This window comes from Phascolarctos cinereus, unplaced genomic scaffold (genome assembly GCF_003287225.1).
Source record: "Phascolarctos cinereus isolate Bilbo 61053 unplaced genomic scaffold, phaCin_HiC Scaffold_4;HRSCAF=312, whole genome shotgun sequence".
Classification (NCBI taxonomy): Eukaryota; Metazoa; Chordata; class Mammalia; order Diprotodontia; family Phascolarctidae; genus Phascolarctos; species Phascolarctos cinereus.
Window position 1 is genome coordinate 682,379,030 of NW_027555847.1, and position 23,277 is coordinate 682,402,306.

General features: G+C 39.4%; 1 pseudogene; it reads right to left on the minus strand.

Moving 5' to 3' along the window:
• Positions 1-17,555: 17,555 nt before the first annotated feature.
• LOC110202143 (cyclin-dependent kinase 2-interacting protein-like) lies at positions 17,556-22,974 on the minus strand (annotated as a pseudogene).
• Positions 22,975-23,277: the final 303 nt, after the last annotated feature.

Below are 23,277 nucleotides of genomic sequence, written 5' to 3' on the forward strand. Positions count from 1 at the left end.
TGCAGGCAATATAAAAGTAGAGTCTGCCCATGAAGACAAGCCCAGGAACTACATGAACACAACTACAAGACATTTTTCTCACAAAGTCAGATCTAAACAACTGAAAAAATATCAATTGCCAATGTGTATGCCAAGCCAATATCATAAAAATGACAATTGTATATAAATTAATTTACTTATTCAGTGTAATATCAATCAAACTACCAAAAACTATATTGTAAAGCTAGAAAAAAATAACAAAATTCATCTGGAAGAAGAAAAGGTCAAGAATATCAAGGGAATCAATGAAAAAAATATGAAGGAAGGTGGCTTACCAGATCTCAAACTGTATTACAAAGCAGTAATCATCAAAACGATCTGGTACTGGCAGAGAAATAGAGTGGTGAATGAGTGAAATAGATTAGGTATACAAGATACAGTGTAAATAACCACAATAAAGCTTTACCAACCCAAAGATTCAAGATTTAGGGATAAGAAACTACTGTGTGACAAAAATTGCTGGGAAAACTAAAAAGCTTTTTGACAGGAACCAAGTATAGACCAACATCTCGTACCACATACCAAGATGAGGTCAAAATGGGAACATGATTTAGAGATAAAGGATGAAATCATAAGCAGATTAAGGGTGCATAGAATATTTTAGCAGTCTAATCTATGAATAAGGGGGAAATGTAAGACCAAAGAGAGAGAGAGAGAGAGAGAGAGAGAGAGAGAGAGAGAGAGAGAGAGAGCGAGCGCATTACAAGATGTAAAATGGTTAATTTTGATTACATCAAATTAAAAAGGTTTTGCACAAACAAAACCAATGTAGCTAAGATTAGGAAAAAAAGCAGGAAACTGGGGTAAGGGGGCAAATTTTATGGCAAGTGTCTATGATAAAGGCCTTATTTCTCAAATATGTAGAGAACTGTCAAATTTATGAGTACAAGTCGTTCTCCATTTGATAAATGTTCAAAGGATATAAACAGGCAGTTTTCAGATGAAGAAATGAAAATTATAGTCATATGAAAAAAAATGCTCTAAATCACTATTGATTAGAGAAATGTGAATTGAAACAACTCTAAGGTACCACCTCATACATGTCAGATTGGCTAAAATGACAGAAAAGGAAAATGATAAATGTTGGAGAGGATGTAGGAAAATGGGACACCAATGCATGATTTATGGAGTTGTGAACTTATCCAATCATTCTGAAGAACAATTTGAAACTATTCCCAAAGGTCTATAAAACTATGCATACCCTTTGATTCAGCAACAAAACTACTAGATTCCCAAAGAAATTTTTGAAAAGGAAAAGGGCTTTTACGTACAAAAATATTTACAGCAGCTCTTTTTGTGGTGGCAAAGAATTGGATATTGAAGGGATGCCCATCAACTGGGGAGTGGCTGAACAAGTTGTGGTATGGTATTCTATTGTACTATAAGAAATGATGAGCAGGATGCTTTCAGAAAAACCTGAGAAGACTTATGTGAACTGATGTAAAATGAAGTAAGCAGAACCAAGAGAACATTGCATGCAGTAACAGCAACATTGTACAATGATCGACTGTGAAATGAATTAGCTATTTTCAACAATATAGTGATCCAAGACAATTCCAAAGGACTTATGATGAAAAATGCTATCCACCTCCAGGAAAGAACTGATGGAGTCTGAATGCAGATAGAAGCATACTTTTTTTTTTACTTTATTATCCTTGGGGTTTTTGGTCAACATTTTCCTTTGCAACATGGCTAATGTGAAAATTTTTTGCATGGCTGAACATGTATAATCTATATAAAATTTCTTGTCTTCTGAAGGAGTTGGGGGAGCATAGTAGAGAGGAGGGAAAGAATGTAGAACTCAAAATTTTTTAAAAAGATGAATGTTAAAAAATTTTTGTTTACATGTAATTGAGAAAATGAAATTAAATGTAAATGCAAAATTAAATTAAATGTAAAAAAGCAAATACCTCCTCAGACACTTACTAGCTATGTGACCCTAGGAAAGTCACTTAATTACTGTCTGCCTCAATTTCCTCATCTGTAAAATAGGAATATAATGCCTACCTTCCAGAGTTGTTAAAAAGATGAAATGAAATAGTATTTATAAAGCACTTTACAAACTTTAAAACATTATGTAAATGCTAGCTACTATGATATTACAGGTGAACCTGAATAAAAGTTACACATGTATCCAGGCAACAATACTAGTGATTGCCCATGTAAGGTCAAGTTACAGTGTGCCTGGCTGTGCTCAATCAAACCAATACAAGCTTAGAATGTCACCAGAAAATCTATTTCCCTTACCTTTATAGAGATGGACAATGGAGGCATACTTGAAACTCCTGAGGGATAACTTCCTCTTGCCACATAACCCAGAGAATTTCTGTCACCTTTTGTATGAGCAGTGGATCCCCAGCCTTGCAGATCTCAGCTGGAATGAAATCAGAGCCAGGGGCTTTGCCACACGAGAGGAACCTAATGGCATTCAAAATCCCTCCTTCAGTTGGAAATTCCGCTACAGAGGGATTGATTTCTAACTGAGGTATATGTTCAGTGGCTTCAGCTTTGGTTGAGAACAGTCTGTTGAGAACCCTGTGGAAGTAATCAGCCTGTCTCTCCAAGATCATGTCCTGATCACTAATCAATGTGGCTCTATCAGCATTGAGTAGTTGAGATGCACCACAGATTTTTGTCCCTTAAATAACCTTCATGGCATTATAAAAGTGTTTTGGATTGTGACTATCAACATAAAACCGAATTTCATCTACCTTTTTACTGAGCCAAGAATCCTGCATATCTCTAAGCTTTGTTTGCACTTCACTTCTGATGAAGTTAAACACTACCTTTTTAGAGACAGAAGTATCTTGCTGGCAAACCCTATGGAGTTCTCATTTTTCATTTAGCAGCTTCTGAATTTCCCCATCATTTTCATCAAACTAATTTTGATGTTTGCAAGTGTTCTGCCCCAGATGAGTAAATGCAGTACTGTATACCAAATCTCTGAAAGCTGTCTACTCCTTTTCTACCTCACTGTTGCCAACTGTGTGTTGACTCAGATTTCCCTCCCAGTTTGCAATGAATGGTTTGAACTTGAAGAAACACTCTAATCTGTTGACATTAAGTCAGCTGGTAGTTATCTTACCTATTTAGCTTTGACAACCAGACTAGAACCAGCCTCTAACCTGGAAATGGCCAGAGCCAAACAGAGTAGGCCAGAGGCAGATGTGTCAGGGATTAAACAGATGTTTAATTAACTTCAAAGTGAGGAAAACACTTGCAATCAGAAGGTCCCCTCCTGAGAAGGAGGGCTTAACAAGCTAGGACAAAGGTAGATCTTAAATACATAAAAAACCACAAGTGGACTGGACCATGACACAATCATTCTTAGCAATTCCCACAGCAGGTTCATGTGTGGTCAATGTAGGCATTCCTGGGTTCTGTGAGGACAGTTCTTAAGTTGATTGTCTTACAGGTCATTAAGCCTTGTGATTATTCAGTGAGGTACAAAATCAGAGTTAGCATGGCAACAATAGGAGTGAAATATCTGGTTCTGTTCACTTGACAGTTACAAGAGAGATTGTGAGCATGTTAAGAGATGTGATGGATGGCAGCATGTTGGCTCTCAGGTCCCTGGGAAATACAGTGAGCTCCAACAAATTTAAACAATTATTGACTAATATGAAAATCACAAATCCTCGCTGAACACCTGGTGCTGGGCAAAGCAATACACTTTGACAGAGGGTGAGATCATCCAGAGCACAGAGGGTTGTTGTTGTGCCAAGTTCAGGGCACAGTATGCTTGCTGAGCCTTAGCTCTGGGAAGCAGAGTGTCTCCAAATACCTTGACAGCTTAGAGAGGACAAGTCTATGGTCAGTCCAGCACTCTGCACCACACACTGCCTTTGTCACTCTTACATCCTGTCTGTTTGTTCCCCTTGTAATGACATAGTCTATTCAATGCCAATGTTTGCTGCAAGGGTGAATCCATGAAGTTTTATTGCATTTAGGTAAATGGAAGACAGTGTTGGGATGATGAGAAGGTCATGAAATGCACAAGTCTTCAGTAGTAAGTGACCATTGCTGTTTTTCTTTCTGATTCCATTCCTCCCAAAGACTCCCTGGCATGTCTCATAATCTGTGCCTACTCTTACATTAAAGTCACCCAGAATTATAAGCTCTTTTGGCACATTGATGATGAGGGTCTCCAGATCTTCATAACGCTTTTAGAGGGCAGCTAGGTGGCACAGTGGATAGAGCACTGGCCCTGAATTCAGGAGGACCTGAGTTCAAATCTGGCCTCAGACACATAATACTTAACTAGCTGTGTGACCCTGGGCAAGTCACTTAACCCCATTGCCTAGGCAAAAAAAAAAAAATTTATTTGACCTCCACAAGTATCATCATTGTGGGAACATACACTCTGATAATGACGAAGCAGCACTTTCCTGAAGTGGCAACCACGTTGTCATGAGTCTGCCATTCATTCCTTTTGGTGGACATACAAGTTTGTTGACTAGGTTAGTTTTGATTGCAAAACCTACACCAGCTTCATGGTATTCCAATTCATTGTGGTCACTCCAGAAATATGTGTATCCAGCTCCGACTTCAGTAAACTGGCCTTCATTTGCCAGCCTTGTTTCATTCAAGGCTGCTATTTGGATGCAATACCTGCTGAATGCTCTCAAAACAAGAGATGTTTGTCTTTCAGATCTACTGCATTTTATGTTGTCTACAAGCTCGCGCACATTCCATGTACCAAATGGTAAGTGAAATCATCTTTGTGAAGTTTTTGTACTTTTTGTGTGTGTTTCAACCACAAGGTGGGATCCCTGACTGCTGTGGTAAGTTGGCTAAGGTTAGGTTAAGCAGACAATTTTTAGGGCACCTTTTCCAGCTTCTTCCTCACACCAGAATGTGAGCAGTGCTGTCCTTAAAAGATTGCTGAGACATCCAGGGAGCTGCTAAATCCCACTGCCGCTTCCAGTAAGAAGACAACTCAATGGCCTAGGCTGTCTATGTGAAAGGTTGTGACTACAGCTCCCAGTGTATCCTCCCTTGCTGTTTCATCACTTGCCTGTAACCACAGGACTTTGAGGTTAGCAAAAAAAAAAAAAAAGTAAAATGGTATGGCTGATGTCTTCTGACTCAAGCATAAATGGGATTTAAGTGAGGTAGAGTTGGGCAAAATCTCAGGCCTCTCTCTTTCAGAGTCATCAGAGTCCAGCAGCAAGATAAAGTCAAGACAACTGGCAATGGTTTGGGATACAGTGGATGCCACTGGTGTCTTCTAGGTCTAACTAAGCTCTAAGCACCCCAAGTGTCTGTTTCAACTGCCTGTGTAGCCAATGGAACAAATTGTTTTCATCCACCCATTTCACTAGGGAAGTATTCACATGTTTTGGATAGACACCCCCCTAACTAACCAAAGGGTTTGAGACCCCTCAGTTATCCTCAACCTGGTTTAGCCCATCTGCCAAAACAATTTATTGGGGTGTGGCCACTGTGCATGCTACAGCTTCTTAGAGTGAGAGGTGAAAGTTGGGTGAATTAGGTGGACGGCAAAGGTGGACAGCAGCTCTGAAAAGGACTTGGCAGCTGCCACATCACAGGTACTAGTCTTCCCTGAATACACCCTTCAGCCCCAGCATGTTGTAATCACAGAATTTATCATATGAGGAATAAATTGAAAAGGAAATGAGCAAATATTTTTTAGTGATACATTACTCTTGAAAGCCATTTCATGGATGTCTTCTCATTTTCCTTCCAGATCTTTGGGAGTGGAGAAACCTTCCCACACACATCTGTGGTTTCTTGAAAAGGAAAAGAGAAGCAGTATTTCCTTCCCCAGTTTCTATGATTGTGGACTTAGGAGTACACACAGTGGTCAATAGAAGTGTTCTCCTAGGATCTACCAGCATACCTGATCCATGATTTGTGAAGGACTTAGATAATGAATTAAAAAAGACAAAGTGGGAAAGATGAGGGGTTTCTATGCTTCACCTCAAGTTTAAGTACTGAAAAGAAATGGGCTTCCCTAGCTTACTAGCAAAATGAGATTTATAATAGCTGGCAGTCTCAGCAGTTTTGAATTTTTTTCTCCTCATGATTTCCCTGCAGGGGTGATGATTCACTAAGAGAGACTAGTGATACTGACACAGGAGGGTCATTATTTCCACTCTGCCCTCTCACCTTGTGTCCTACTGAGCTTGTTCACAATAAGGGAAAAGTCACAAGACAGGTAAAATGATATTCTATTTGTAGCTAGGGCTGCCCCCCACACATAGCCTGAGTGTCATTGTATGACTTGAAGAGAGGCAGAATAGGAATCTCCTATTCTCCAGCATACCCCCATTCTTCACCTTGGGAGACTTTAATTCCTGCTAGGAGCTGAAACTATAGGTTGGGGCCAGAAGCTAGACTGCTCCATTCTCCTCAGAGAAAAGGAGGGAATAGGCTAGGATTATATCTATCTGGCAGTCAAGGGGATGCGTTTTTCAGGTTTAAGCTAACTTCCAATTGCTGTTCATTAATTGGGGAAAGGAAGACTAAATCTTCATATCCAAAGCCTGACTCCCTTCCCACCAAATACTAGAAATAGAATTAGCAAAGAAACCCATTCATCCAAGTTAATAACAAAACAGAAATCAGAAATTACACATAGAAGAACATATACCAGACAACACAGAATGAAGGAGCTATCCCATTGGGAATTAGATAACTCTGTTCCACGAGAGAGAGAGTCCCAGTTCTCATCCACGGAATAATTCCCTTAAGTCTCTAGTGTAGCAAGCTGGGATAGAAACATGATGTCATGTCATCTCATGTCAGCACCCTCTCAGAATCTCATTCTTCCTTCAGCAACCTGAAGTGGCATTGGCATCATCCATCTTCTCTCTTGAATCTGGAAGCCAGAAGAGCCCCAAAGATCCCCTCAAGAGACTTGAAGAGATTGAATAGCCTCAAAACAGTTCAAGAGAGCTTAGAACTCTCCTCTCCCCAAATATCCAGCTACATCCCTCCCTTCACAAGATATAAAGGATTAATCTCCATCAATAAAGAGAGGGTCCCATACCAAATGGATTTGGGACTCAGGTTACATATTTAGGTTGCAAAATCTTCCTTTCACTCCCTGGCTTTTTTCTACTCACTTGTAATTCAGACTTTTGAGACAGAGAAGAGAGTGGTTCAGACTACAGCTGTGTTTGTGGGTATATGAGACATAAGAAGCACATAAGGAGGTAAAGACACATCACCCAGTGCTGGCCAGGAGCTAAAGCTCCATGAGAGTGAAGCAACTAGAAGTTGGTAGAGGCTTAAGTCCTAGAGCCCAAATGGGAACCTGGAGCCTCAGGAAGCAGAGATAGGAACATAGGGAAAAGACAATAAAGCCTTGAAAGAAAAAAGGTCTAGAGTTGCTGAGGCTGCCAAGTAGCTTAAATTATGAATATTGCTGGGCTAATGATGAGCTGAAGCTTGTTTTCTTTTTAACCATGAGTTTGAAATGAAAGGTGGAAGCTTCACATTGCCTTCTCTTTCTTTTAAAGATTTTGTTTTAAAAAATTATTGATATGGTTTCTCTGTCGTCCTCATTTCCCAATATACCCTTTAACCATCCTTTGTCACAAAGAATAAGAAATAAAGAGAAAAAAGTAATTTAGAAAGCCAACCATTCATCAACCACACAAACATCACATGCAGTATTTTACACCCAGGGGTGTGCTGGGAAGTGTTAAGCAACTGCCTCTCTGGGGAAAAGAAGTATACAGGCCACACATTTAAGGTTAATCTACATCATTAATATTTTCTTCATCCCTTTCTTAAATCTGAACAATAAACAAAACAATAAATCAAGCCTTGATTTCTAGCTTGCCAGTTTCCAAGGTATAAATGTTCATATTGAAAATTTTACAATTGGTTTGAGGAAACTGGTTCAAACCCCCTCCAGCACACCCCATTCAAAAGCTCTGGTTCCCCATCTTTGCCAAGAAGGGAGAGAGATATCTCCCTAAGTCTTCCCTTACAATAATTAGTTTCCTTTTTGTTGTTGCTCTTCCCATTTCCATTGCTATAGTCATTTTGAGTGCTTTCCTACTTCTAGTTACTTCATTTGGCACCAGTTCACGTAATTATGCCCATTTCTCTATATCCTTCATATTTATAATTTCTAATAGTAATTATCATTTAATAATGGTAAGAATAATTTCTTTTTTAATATAAATTTATTTATTTTTAGTTTTCAATATTTACTTCCACAAGATTTTGAGTTCCAAATTTTCACCCCATCTCACCCCTCCTCCCACCCCAAGATGGCGTGCATTCTGAATACCTCTTCCCCTAGTCTTCCCTCTCTTCGATCTCTCCCCCTCCCCTTATCTTATCACCTTCCCCTTCTATTTTCCTGTAGGGCAGGACAGATTTCTGTACCCCATTTCCTGTATTTCTTATTTCCCAGTTGCATGTGAAAACTTTTTTTTAAACATGTGTTTTTAAAACTTTGGGTTCCAAATTTTCTCCCTTCCTCCCACCCCACCCACCCTCATTGAAAAGGCAAGCAACTCAATATAGGTTATACATGTGCAGTTATGCAAAACACTTCCATAGTAGACATATTGTGAAATACTAACTCTATTTCCCTTAATCCTATCCTGCCCTCCCATTTATTCTATTCTGTCTTTTGACCCTGTCCCTCCTCAGAAGTATTTGCTTCTGATTAACCCCTTTCCCAATCTGCCCTCCTCTCTATCATCCACCTGCTCTCTTGTCCCCTTCCTCCCCCCACATTTTCCTGTAGGGTAAGACAGATTTCCATACCCCATTGAAGGTGGATGTTATTCCCTCCTTAAGCCAAATCCTATGAGAATAAGATCCACTCATTCCCTCTCACCTTCCTCCATTTCCCCTCCACTGTAAGAGCCTTTTTTTTCTGGTTTTTTTTTTTGCAAGATAATTTACCCCATCCTACCTCTCCCTTTCTCCTTCTCTTAGTATAATCCTCTCTCACCCCTTAATTTTATTCACCAGGTATCACCCCTTCATCTTCAACCCACCCTGTGCCCTCTATCTATTTATCTATCTATCTATCTATACATACATACATACATACACATAATTTTTTCCCTCCAACTACCCTAATGCTGACAAAGGTCTCATGAGTTATAAACATAATCTTTTCATGCAGGAATGTAAACAGTTCAACCTTAATAAGTCTCTTATGATTTCTCTTCTCTGTTTACCTCTTCATGTTCCACTTGAGTCTTGTATTTGAAAGTCAAATTTTCTATTCAGCTCTGGTCTTTTCATCAGGAATGCTTGAAAGTCCTCTATTTCACTGAATGACCATTTTTTCCCTTGAAGAATTATACTCACTTTTGCTGGGTAGGTGATTCTTGGTTGTAATCCTATCTCTTTTGCCCTCCAGAATATTATATTCCGTGCCTTCAGGTCCCTTAATGTAGAAGCTGCTAAATCTTGTGTTATCCTGATTGTGTTTCCACAATACTTGAATTGTTTCTTTCTGGCTTGCTTGTAATATTTTCTCCTTGACCTGGGAACTCTGGAATTTGTCTACAATATTCCCAGGAGTTTTCCTTTGGGGATCTCTTACAGGAGGAGATCAGTGGATTTTTTCAATTTCTATTTTGCCCTCTGGTTCTAAAATATCAGGGCAGTTTTCCTTGACAATTTCTTGAATGATGTTGTCTAGGCTTTTTTTTTTTTTATCATGGCTTTCAACTGTCCAATCATTTTTAAATTCTCTCCTGGATCTATTTTCCAGGTCAGATGTTTTTCCAATGAGATATTTCATTGTTTTCTAATGTTTCATTCTTTTGGATTTGTTTTACAGTGTCTTGATTTCTCATTAAGTCACTAGCTTCCAATTGCTCTATTCTAATTTTTAAGGAAATATTTTCTTCAATAATCTTTTGGACTTCCTTTTCCATTAGGCCAATTTTGCTTTTTAGCATATTCTTCTCCTGTCTTCTGCCATTTGGGTTAGGCTATTTTTTAAGGTGTTATTTTCTTCAATATCTTTTTGGGTCTCCTTTAGCAAGCTGCTGACTTGTTTTTCATGATTTTCTTGCATCCCTCTCATTTCTCTTCCCAGTTTTTCCTCTACGTCTCTTACTTGCTTCTCAAAATCCTTTTTGAGCTCTTCCAAGGCCTGAGACTGATTCATATTTTTCTTGGAGGCTTTGGACATAGGAGCTTTGACTTTGTTGTCTTCTTCTGGTTGTATGTTTTGATCTTCTTTGTCACCAAAGTAAGATAATATAGTCTGACTCTTTTTGTGGGGTTTTCTCATGATCCCAGCCAATTACTTGACTTTTAAACTCTTTGTTAAGGTAAGAGTCTGCTTCCAATGTGGAGAATGTATTGTCCCAAGCTTTGAGGGTTTGTACAGCTGTTTTCAGATGTACCTGTAGGGATCTGTAGAATTTTCAGTTCTTCCAAGGTGGTATGATAAGAGGTGACGGTTTTAGTCCTTTCCTGGACTGTGCTTTGGTCTATTAGTGACCACAAGCAGTCTTTTCTGTCTTGGAACTGTGAGGAGAATTTCTTCTCCACCACCACTACAAGCTCCACCATGCCAGCGCTCCTCCTCACCCCAGGACCACCACCCAGAACTGTGACCCTGATCCAAGCATGGGCAAAGTAAGAGATTCCTGCCTCAGCACTGGCAAAGAGATACCTTCAGTCCCCCTCTGATCAGCCACCTTATTCCCCCTCAGTCTGTGGGCTGGAAGCTCAGGACTCAGCCAGCACCCTGGACCATGGTTGCTTAAGAACTGAGGCTGAGATCTAGCTCCACTCTCACAGCAGAAACAGACTTTTCCCACTAACCTTCCAAGTTATCTTTGGTGTTCGTGGGTTGAGAAGTCTGGAATCTGCCACAGCTGCCCACGATTCAGTCCCCTGAGGCCTGCTCCAGGTTCGCTGAAGCCTGCACACACACATCGCACTGCGCTCCTCTACTAGCCCTGCACAATATACCTTTCTGATCAACCATCCAGATGGTCTTGTGCTGGAAATTTGTTTCAATCTGTCTTTTTATGGGTTCTGCTGCTCTAGAATTGTTTAGAGCCATTTTTTACAGGTATTTAGAGGGGTTTGGGGGAGAGCTCAAGCAAGTCACTGTTTTCACTCCACCATCTTGGCTCTGCCCCAACCCAGAAGTCCTAAAAATAATTTCTAATGGTAATATTCTATTCCATTCATATGCCACAATTTGTTTCACCACTTTCCAATCAATGGGCATCTACTTTGTTTCCAATTCATTTTTATTCCAAAAAAGTACTGCTATAAATATTTGCTGAATGTGAGAGATTCTTTTTTTTTTTTTTTGGCTGTCTGAGGGTATGTACCTAGGCAGTGGAATTTCTGAATCAAAGAGCATGAACATTTTAGTCATTTTCTTAGCATAATTCCAAATTACTTTCCAAAATGGTTGGCCCAATTCACTGTGCCTATCTTTCCACAGTCCCCCTCCAAATATTGACTATTCTCATACCTCTTCATTGTTATCAGTTTGCTGGGTTTGACTTGTTTGAATTTGAATTTTTCTTATTAGTAATTTGGAGCAATCTTTATGTGGTTGTTAATAGTTTGCAATTCTTCTTTTGTAAACTGCATGTTTGTATGCTTTGACTACCTATCTATTTGGGGATGGCTTAGGTATTTTATATTTCTATTAGTTGCCTATATATCTTGCAGATTAGACCCTTTATAGAGATACTTGACTCATAATTTTTCTCTCAAAAGACAGTTTTCCTTCTTATTCTGGTGACATTGATTTTGCTTATTCAAAAACTTTAATATTTTATGTACCTGAAATTATCTATTTTAACTTTTGTGGTCATCTTTGTCCCTTGTTTAGTCTGAATTCTCATAGATGTGGATATTTGGTCAATTTCTCTCTTAATTTTTTAGTAGTATGACCTCTAATATTTAGGTCCTGTATTCATGCTGAATTTATTGGGATATATGGTAGAAGGTGATAGTGGTAGAGCCTGGACTTCAACCCAAGTTCTTTGAATTCAAATCTTGTACTCTTTCCACTCTACAAGGGTGGAACTGGAGGGATTCAGACTCTTGGAAAACTGGAGGCAGTATTTGGATTAGAGCAGATTAAGCAGGGTGGAGCACTGGCTAAGTGATAAGGGGAGTAGGGACAATGTGGTTTCCAGGTGATATGGAGAAGCAGTGTGGAAAGGGATCTGGTCTTGAAATCAGAAGACCTGAGTTTAATTCCTGCTGGAGCATTTGCTGGTGTTTACATCTTCATCTGTAAAATGGAGAAAATAATAAAGACTTCCAAAGTGTCAAGGAATGAAGAGTACTAGATTTGGATGACCTGGGTTCAAATCTTGGCTCTCCTGTTTGTTAGTTGTATGATCTTAGATAAGTAACTTAATTTCTCCAAGACTATTTCCTTTTTTGTTTTACTTTGAGAAAAATGATAAACTTGAACTGAATAAGTACTTTCCAGCTCAAAATCCCATAATCTTGTGATAATCCTTCCACTAGTTCCTTTGTTACAGGAAACGTGAAGGGGTGTTGTTGTTCTTGTTGCTGTGAGGCCCCCAAAAGAAAAACTCGGAGGCTGTAAGAGATACATTCAGAGGTGTGCACACATACACACCTCTGGGTAGAGGGAGGGGATTTGGACTCCCCCTGGAGAGTGAGGCAATGGAGAGAACAGGCAGAAATGCCAAGCTCTCCTCCTTTTATATGGGCCCTACAGGCTCTAGCCTACTTGCCTGAGCTCTAGATAAGGGCATCCTATTTCTTAAGTTGCCAACCACTCTCGGTCACAGACTGGGGGTAGGGAGAAGAAGATGATGGAGAAGGGGCATCTCCTGAGATCTCCCTTAGTTCCCTGGGAGATGGTGGCTGAAAGTCTGCTCTCTCCCCTTCACACATCTTCATAGGTCAGCTCCTCTTCTCTCTCTACCCCTTCACAGACTTATCACTCACCAAACATCCAGGGGGTGCTTAATGTTGTTGGTGAGGCTGCTGACAGGGGCTCATACCTCTCTTGGGGAGATAGTACATGAAACAATTATTCATTCCTATTCAACATATATTTCTTAAATACTGGCCATTTTCAAGGTATGGAGCTAGGCACAGAGAATACAAAGATAAATTGTTAGTAGTCCTAGCTCCTAAGAAACTTACATTCCATTGGGGTGGAGGTGGGGGTGAGGGAAATGGGGATATAATATATTTTTTAAAGTAAGTCCAATATAATTTTAGAAAGGAGAAAGCATAAATATCTAGGAAGCTCAGACTTCCTTTAGTTAGAAGCAAGTGCCTGAGCTGAGATTTTAGGGATGGCACTGAAGTTGAATTCTAGAGTATAGACTCTTACTTGGAGGATACAGTGAAACACATGGCAAAGACAGGGAAAATTTGGAAAGGAAGGGAACAGAATAGTAGGAAAAGCCCTTTAGCTATAACTCCAAGTAGAAAGGCCCATCCTACTCCTAGATAGCTGGGAAGCTCTCCTCCCTTTTTCCCCCCTTTCTCAGAAAGGGACTCTGCCCTCCCTGGCTTCCTTCAAGTTTTAGCTAAAATTCTATCTTCTACCGGAAGACTTTCACATCCCTCTTAATTCTGGTACCTTCCCTCTGTTGTTATTTCTTATTTATCCTATATATGGGTATTTTATACATAGTTGTTTGAATGTTCTCACTCCCATTAGATTGTGAGCTCGGTGAGGTTAGAGAATCTCTTTTTACTTTTCTTTGTATCTCCAGCACTTAGCACAATATCTGACACATCATAGGTGCTTTTGTTGTTATTTAATCGTTCAGTTGTGTGCAACTCTTCATGCTCCCATGGACCATAGTACACCAGGCCTTTCTATCCTCCACTATCTCTCAAAGTCTGTCCAAACAATGTTCATTGTTTCCATGATACTACCTCTCCATCTCCATCCTCTGTCATCCCCTTTTCCTGTTGCCTTTAATCTGTCCCAACATCAAGGTCTTTTCCAATGAGGCCTGACTCCTCATTATGTGGCCAAAGTATTTAAGCTTCAGCTTCAGTATTTGACCTTCCAGTGAATAGTCTGAATTAATTTCTTTAAGTACTGAGTGATTTGATCTCCTTAATGTCCAAGGGATTCTCAAAAGTTTTCTCCAGCATCACCATTCTAAAGCGTCGATTCTGTGGTGCCCAACTTTCCTTATAGTCCAGTTCTTATAACCATACCTTGCTACTGGAAAAACCATAACTTTGACTATACAGAGTTTTGTCAGCAAGGTATTTCGTCTGCTTTTTAATATGCTATCTAGATTTGCCATAGCTTTCCTTCCAAGGAGAAAGCACCTTTTAATTTCATAACTTCTGTCACCATCTGCAGTGATCTTTGAGACCAAGAACACAAAATCTGACACTGCTTCCATTTCTCCTCCCTCTATTTACCAGGAAGTAATGGGACCAGTTGCCATGATCTTACTTATTTTGTTTTGGTTTTTTAATGTTAAGCTTCGAGCCAGTTTTATACACTCCTCTTTCACCTCCATCAAGAGGCTTCTTAATTCCTCTATCAAGAGGCTTCTTAATTCCTCTTCAATTTTTACCATCAGATCACTTTCTGTCATGCTTATTGACTCACTGCCAAAGAAAGGTGGGCCTATGCCCAATTTCCAGGGTCACAGAGACAGCATAGTAGTCTGCTTCCTCTGTCCTGTAATATTCAGTTAGATACTTAGAGAGATACATCATCATGCCCCTTCTGGGCCATCTCTTCTTCAGGCCAAACATCCATAGTCTCTTCAATTCTTTATCACCACCTCTTGACTTCTGTGTCTTCCTTCAAGTCTCAGCTAAAACCTCATCTGCTGCAAGAAGCTTTTCCTAGTTCTACTTAATCAGTGCCTTCTTCTTCTTCTTCTTCTTCTTCTTCTTCTTCTTCTTCTTCTTCTTCTTCTTCTTCTTCTTCGGCTAGGCAATGGGGTTAAGTGACTTGCCCAGGGTCACACAGCTAGTAAGTGTTATGTGTCTGAGGCCAGATTTGAACTCAGGTCCTCCTGACTCCAGGGCGGGTGCTCTATCCACTGCACCACCTAGCTGCCCCTCCTTCTTTGTAAGATGATTGATAGTATGTTTGCCCATAGTTGTTTGCCTGTTGTCCATTCCATTAGAATGTGAGTTCACTGAGATGAGGAATTGTGTTTTTTGCCTTTCTCTGTAACCCCAGTGCTTAGCACAGCGCCTGACACATAATAGGTGCTTAATAAAAAGCTTGTTGCCTTGACTCCACTTTCACTGAATGTCAGAATTGAAAGGGACCCCAGAAATTACCTAGTCCAACCCATACATGAACAAGAATCCCTCTCTGTAACCTATCAGTAGCTTACACAAGTCAGTCTAGCTCTGACTTGAAGAGGAAGGGGCCTCAGCTCATTCCATTGATGAACAACTTTAATAGTAAGATTCTTTTTCCTAAGATCAGGTCTAAATTTGTATCTGAACAACTTCCATTCATTTCTCCTAGTTCCTCCCTCTGGAGCCAAGCAGAAATAATCAAATTTCTCTTCCAAGTGACAGCCTTTCCAGTATGTGGTCATTTTCCAACTTATCATTATCCTTTTAAACTATGGTACCCAGAACTGAACATAATAATGCAGTTGTTCCTCTCTGTAGTCCATTTGATCCCATCCTTCCAAGCATTGGGCCAGTCCCTTCCTTTCTTTCATGGCTTCCAGCAGAGCAAATTGTTTTTAAGCATCACTTCCCTTTTTTGGTCACTTAAACATTTACCACAAGCCTCAGTACATTCTGACCTTTGGCCTTCCTAACACAATTCTTAGGCCAATGTTTTGTGTTAATTCTCTTTTCCATCTCTGATAAGACCCTTTTAAAGTCTAAGCCCATTAAAGAGCTTCCTATGCAACAACATTGATCTCATTACGGAAGGGAACAAGCATTTATTAAATACCTACTATGTGTCAGGCACTGTGCTAAGCACTTTACAAATATTATTTCCTTTAATCAACAATAATCTTAGGAGGTAGGTGCTATTAAGATGTTTTCCTCTTGTTTTCAGGTCATAGGGTTTTCTTAAATTGAATTTTTTTCTTCAATCACCAAAAATCCATCTTCTCTCCCTCCTACTTCCAGCCCCCAAATTGAGAAAGAAAGAAAAACAAAATCCCTATTACAAAGACATGGAGTCAAGAAAACAAATTTTCACATTGGCCATATCTAAAAGAAATAAAAGTCTCATTCTGTCCTCCTACTCTTTCATGTCTTCATCAAGAAACTGGTAACATGTTTCACCATATGTCCTCCTCTGCCCTCACCCCTCTTTGTAATAAAAACAATTAAGCAAGTGAAACTGCTATTGACACACCATTCCACACCCATAACCTTTCAACAAGTCTTCTAATATTATTTATTGACTTATCCTGAATTTTTATTTTTTAATATTTTTTTTCATGAAATACATCTATTGATTCTGCTTTCTTCCCTATACAAAGGTTCATACAAGTCTTCCCCAGGTTCTCTGAATAACTTAAATTTGTTGTTTCTACCCACAAAAGTGCTATTATTAACAGTGAGCTTTCCCTCGATCCATTTTGACCTCATTTTGTTATCTGCCTAATAATAGATGGAGAGCTGGGTCAAAGGGTTCAAATAGTTTATGATGTTTCTTGGAAAATTTGAAATTGTTGATATCATTTGACTAGTGCAAAGCTCTACCATCAGTTTGTATTAGTGTTCTTGTCTTCCCATAGCTCATTCAACCCTATAGCTGGGGTTTTTTTCATGTTTGCCAATTTAATGCAAAGTGAAACCAGTGTTGTTACAATTTTCATTTCTCATAGTAATTTGCTCTAATATTTTGCTTGTTAATTGCATTTCTTAATTCTGAAAATTGTTCATATCTTTTGACCACTTAGTATTAGGAAACGGTTCTTGGTCTCATATTTTTGTATCAATTTCCTATAGCAGATCTTATTTTCAGTTATTTGATTAAATGATTTTTCTCAATCTAGTTTCTCCTGGTTTTGTTTGTGTAAATGATTTTTCATATTTTGTATAATTCAAATTATCCATTTTGGCTTTTATGAAAACCTCTATCCTTTGGTTTAGAATGTTCCTAGCCATAATTATAAAAGGCAACTCCTTTCATTCTCTCGATCCTTCCCCACTGTACAGGTATTTTTTTTTAAACAATATTACTTTTATATTTAAGTTGAGTATTCATTCGGCATTTATTGTGGAAATGTGCAGGTGCTGATCTAAGCATTTTCTGCCAAACATATGATCAGTTTTCCTGCTAGTTTTTGCCAAAGAAAAAGTTTCATGGGTTTAACAGTAGGTACTGAATGGATGCTAACATCAACTTTAAAAGTTACTACTAGTGCGGTGTTAAGAGATTCATAAGGTGAAATCAAAACAATTCATTCTGCAAGTGAGACAAGAAGTAGAGCTTGACCCTCAAGGAAAATGTATGAGGCAATAATGAGCCTATATTAGACCTGAAGTATTTTGATGGGGAGAGAACAGTTCAGTCTGGTATTGGGAATTAGGGCTTAAAAATTAAATGGTTTTGGGGAAAGTTATAATGATGGATGTCCAGTTTCAAGTAATATGCTTTCCACATCAAGCCTGCTTTTCCCAGCATAGGGCTTGTACAACCACATAGATAAGCAGCTTAAGAGGAGATCATGGTTTATAACATGAGTGAGCTCTTCAACAGTGGTGCATTTGAGGATTATTTTCTTCTTGTACATTTCTGAATGTTTATAGGAAACTTCATAGAAGAAGACTGTGGACCACATATGGAAAAGGAGTGTTTGATAATTTCCATTTCCACAATGGTGATTTTTTTTTAGGTTACAAATGTTTTTAGTGATTGATGTTAATTTTTCCATTTTCATCTGTACCTTAGCCAAGTTTTCAAAGATGTCTTGACTGTGAAAATGGATATGCTAATTACCTTGATTTATTTGAGCCCCCCACCAATTCTCCAGGTAACTGAGGGGAGCTGTATGGGACTGATTTGACTAATCAGGATACAGAATGGCTTGACCTACCAACAATCCTTTGTGGTGACTGAGAGTAAATCTAGCTGGAAATGCAGAATCAGTGACCCTGCAACCAGCTTAGCTCAAGCCAGTCTTGAGTGGTCTCTGGAAATAAGATATTAGCTAGCCTTGGATTCTTGGAGCCATCCTGACATATCCAACATCCTGCTTATCTTGTTTAAACTCAAGCCTTGGACTATGTCACTTTCCCCATTCCTGGAATTCCTCATCCCCTCTGCTTCCTAGCACTCTCATTCCCCTCATGTCTGGACCTCTCAGTCCATAACACACCCCCTTCCCTCCTCAGACCAGCCCATTCCCCATCTTCCTCTGTCTGAAAATAATATAAACCATGTCTCTGATTTCCCAAATTGAGTTTTTTCAGCATTTTCAGTATTCAGCAGTTGGGCTATCTGCTTGACATGATCATGTTATTTTTCCCTGCATAATAAAAATCATCTTTAATCTCACAGGTGTTGTCTTCCTCTAGTTTTCTTCCCTGTGGGGAAAAGAGAGATTCGGATCTTATAGAGCTGACCTTTGCACCCTCCAGACTTCTTCTTCCTTTGCAGGGGGAAGAGAGATACAAATTCCTTAGAGATTATGCCTCAGTTTACATGACACATCATCTTAACCTCTTGCACAATATCTCAAGTTCTTCATTATATTTTGGATGTTCCTTTTGTGTGTGTGTGAGGTAATTGGGGTTAAATGACTTGCCCAGAGTCACATAGCTAGTGAGTGTTATGTGTCTGAAGCTGGATTTGAACTCATGTCCTCCTGACTCCGGGACTGGTGCTCTATCCACTATGCCACCTAGCTGTCCCTTTGGATGCACCTTTTGAGAAGGGGCAGCTAGGTGGCACAGTGAATAGAGTGCTGAGCTTGGAATCGGGAAGATTCATCTTCCTGAGTTCAAATCCAGTCTCAGACACTTACTAGTTGTGTGACCCTGGGCAAATCACTTACCCCAGTTTGCCTTAGTTCCTCATCTATACAATGAGGTGGAGAAAGAAATGGCAAACCACTCTAGTGTCTTTGCCAAGAAAATCCCAACTGGGGTCATAAAGAGTTGAACATGACTGAAAAATGACTTAACAGCAAACCTTTTGAGAATGAAAACCAAGAGCAATGCTGTTTCATTCTTGCTCTGCCTTGTCTTCAGTACATTTATGACTTTAATGCCCAAGACACAGCCTGGCATGGTCTGAAGGAACTCTGAGGGAAGATCTCCTAAGTCTTTCAAAGCTATTTGTCTCTACAATATGCTGTTATTGTATAAATTGGTTTCTTTTGTTGTTGTTGTTGTGCTCATTTCACTATGCACATCAGTTTATACAAGTCTTACCAGTTTTCTCTGAAACCATCCCCTTAATCATTTTTTGCAGCACCATAGAATTCTATCACATTTATATATCATAGCTTCTTCAACCATTACAGAACTGATGAGTATCTCCTTAGCTTCCAATTCTTTGTCACCTCAAACAAAGTTGCTATGTACATTTTTGTGCATTCTTAGAGTATGTTTGGCTTAGAGTTAATCCCTCTCTTGATCTAATCTCCCTCTAATTTTACCATCTCCCTTTTCCCCTTTCCCTCCTATTTCCTTGTTGAGCAAAATGTATTTTTGTACACAACTCTTTGTATGTGTGTGTGTGTTCTTCCTCACTTTGACGAATTCAGATGAGAGTGTTTCAAATGTAAGCCTCTGCACCACCCCCTTCCTCCTAGTTTGTATAGACTTCTACTTACATGCCACAACTTTATGAAATAATTTCCCCTAACCTTGCTCTCCCTTACTCCCCCAATGTATTCCTTTTCTCCTCTCTTTCTTATTTTATCTTTTTTATAAAACCACTCCTAGTGCTTCTGTCTAAGGTCTCTATATGACCCCTGATGATGATAGAGTTCAAAGGAGAACTTATGTAGCACATCCCCATGTTAGAATGTAAATAGTTTATCCTTGTATAGTCATTTATGATTATTAATTTATGCTTACCTTTTTGTCTTTCTCTTGAGGCCTGTTTCTATGCAGCTCTGGTCTTTTTTCATCAGGAATGCATGGAAGTCCTCTATTTCATTATAAAGTCCATTTTTCCACCTGTAAGATTACATGCTAAATTTTGCTAGGTAAGTTATTCCTGGTTTTAAGCCCATATCTGAGGCAGACATGTGGCTCAGTGAGGCAATAGGTGACTCAGTTGATAGAACTCCAGATCTGGAGTCAGGAAGATCTGAGTTCAAATCTGACCTCAGATACTTACTAGCAGTGTGATCCTGGGCAAGTCACTTAACCTATGTTTGCCTTAATCCAGTGGAGAAGGAAATGCAAATCACTCCAGTATCTTTGCCAAGAAAATTCCTTGGACAGTATTGTGCTATGGTCCAGGGGGTCACAAAGAGTCAGATGTGACCAAACAACAACAACAAAAACTGTATCTTTGGCTTTTCTAGAGTATCATATTCCAAGCTCTCCTCTTCTTTATATGGTGGCTTCAAAGTGCTGTGTGATTTTTTTTTCTTTGATCTGGAAGCACTGAAGTTTGGCTATAATGTTCCTGAAAGTATTCATTTTGGAATCTTTTCAGGAGGTAACCAGTGGATTTTTTTTTCTATTTCTGCTTTGCTCTCTGGTCTGAGATCTGGGCAGTTTTATGATTCTTGAAATATGATATCTAGGCTCTATTTTTGGTCATGCTTTTCATGTAGTCTATTCTTAAATTTTATCTCTTCAATCTGTTTTCTAGTTCAATTGTTTTTGTTATGAGTTACTTTTTCTTCTATTTTTTTTTTGTTTTTTGACTTTATTTTTAATATTTTTTGCTGTCTAATGGTGAGGCTTTCATGTTTAGAGTCATTCTCTTCTTCTCTTTCTCTGTCTTGAATATCCCTGTCACTATAGTAGTTTTTGTTTGTTCATTCTCCCAGCCTACTTCCTGACTTCAGACTTTATGTTAGAGCTAAACTCTGTGCCCTTCTGGTGGGAATGTCTGGGATGTTTATTCTGGGATCTCAGGAACAACTCAGGCTGAGCATCTGCAAGCTTTCAGTAGTCCCAAACCACTCTGATCCAGGGCAAAGTCTGATTTCTGCCCCTTCTTGTCTGAGCTATGCAAGTTCCTGACCTGGTTTGGGGTCTGAGCAACATGCCTAAGGTCTTGCCTCATTTGGAGTTCCAATAATCAGATGCTTAGACTCCACTCTTACCCGGAATCTGGAAAGCTCTAATAATTCAAACTGACGGAAGTGTAGGCTTCCTTTTGACCTGAGATTCCTGCCCTCATTATTCTCTTTAAGTTTTGAAGGTTGGAAGTTGTAACTGAGACACTCCTCTGCTCATAGGGTCAGAGCCATACAAGCTGTTGCATGTTTCTAAACTTGCTCCTTGCTCAATAAACAATCTAGGGTTTTGGCCACTCCTTACCTGCCAACCCTAGTTATACGTCCCCTCCTCAGCCCATCCTGAGACTATGTAGTTAGCATGACCTGGCAATAGTCCAGGTATGAGGTGATGAGAGCCTATACCAGAGTACAGGCAGTGTCAGAGGAGAGAAGGGTATGTATTAGAGAGGTGCTACAAAGGTTAAATCATAGGCCTTGGCAAGAGATTGGATAAAGGGAGTAAGAGATTGTGAGGAATAGAAGATGACACCCAGAAAGTTAGCCTGGGGGACTGGGAGGATGGTGGTGCCCTCTACAGTAATAAGGAAGGTAGGAATGGAGGAGGGTTTAGGGAGAAGATAATGAGTTCTGTTTTGGATATATTGAGTTGAAGATGTCCACTAGACATACAGTTTGAGATGTCTGAAAAGCAGTTGGAGATACAATATTGGAGATCAACAGAGAGATTGAGGAGGGATAGGTAGATTTGAAAATGATCAGCATAGAAATGGTAATTAAATCTGGCAACTGAAGGGACAACAAAGTAAAGTAGTATAGAGAGAAAAGAGAGCCCAGGACAGAACCGTGTGGGACACCTATGGTTAAAGAGCATGATCTATATGAGAATCCAGCAAAAGAGACTGAGGAGTGATAGCAGGAGAACCAGGAGAGAGAGGTGTCCCCAAAGCATAAAGAGAAGATAATATCAAGGAGGAAAGAGTGATCAACAGTGTCAAAAGCTGCAGAGAGGTCAAGAAGAATGAGAATTGAGAAGACATTGGAAGAGAGAAATTTTAATGAAATGAGGAAGAGGGAAGCCATATTATGAGGGATTAAATAGAAAGTAAGAGGAGAGAAAGTAGAAACTTCTATTGTATTACCAACTGCCCACTGGGCATTTCAAATTATTTGTCCTGTAAATATCTCAAAATCACTATGTTCAAAATAGAACATCATCTTCCCCTACCCCAAAACCTATCCATCTTCTGACCTCTATGATTTTTGTCCATTTCTGCAAAGGGCACTAATGTCCTTCCAATAATCCGGTTTTGAAACCTCAAAGTCATCCTAAATTTTTCGTTCTCCCTCAGTCATATATCTAATCAGTTGCCAATTTTTTTAGGATTTTACTCTGCACCTCACATCTGTCTCCTTTACTCACACTGCTACCACCCTAGTTCAATCCTTCATCATCTCTTGGTTGGACTGACAACAACCTTCCTATTTGTCCCCTAGATTCAAATCTCTCTTCTCTGATCCATCTTTCACACAGCTGCCAAATTATTTTCCTAAAACACAAGTCTGACCATGTCACTTCCCTACTCAATAAATTCCAGTGACTCTCTATTACCATGTAGTATAAAGACAGACTTCTCAGTCTGGCATTTAAAGCCCTTCATAATCTGGTTCCAATCTACCTTTCTGTCCTTATTATACATTTTACTCCCCTTAACACACTCTACAATCCAACCAAAGTGGATTTCTTGTTGTTTTTCACTCATGGCACACTATCTCCCATCTCCTTGACTATCTCCCAGGCCTGGAATCCACTCCTTCATTACCTCATCATCTTAGAAGCCCTAGTTTCTATCAAAGCTGAGTTCAAGTGCCACATTTTACATGGAGACTTTCCTTATGTCCCACAGCTTTTAGTGCTTCCCTCTCTGAGTTATTCTGTATTTATTCTGCATGTTTATTTTGTATTTATTTTCTATAGTCTCATATATTAATATGTTGGGTGGAGCATTGTCGAAATGTAATTTCTTTCAGGGAAGGGACAGTATCATTCTTATATTTGCCTAGCATGATGCCTGGTCACCTAGTTGGTACTTAAGAAATGCTTTTTGATTGGTTGATTAACTGAAGGAGCTGC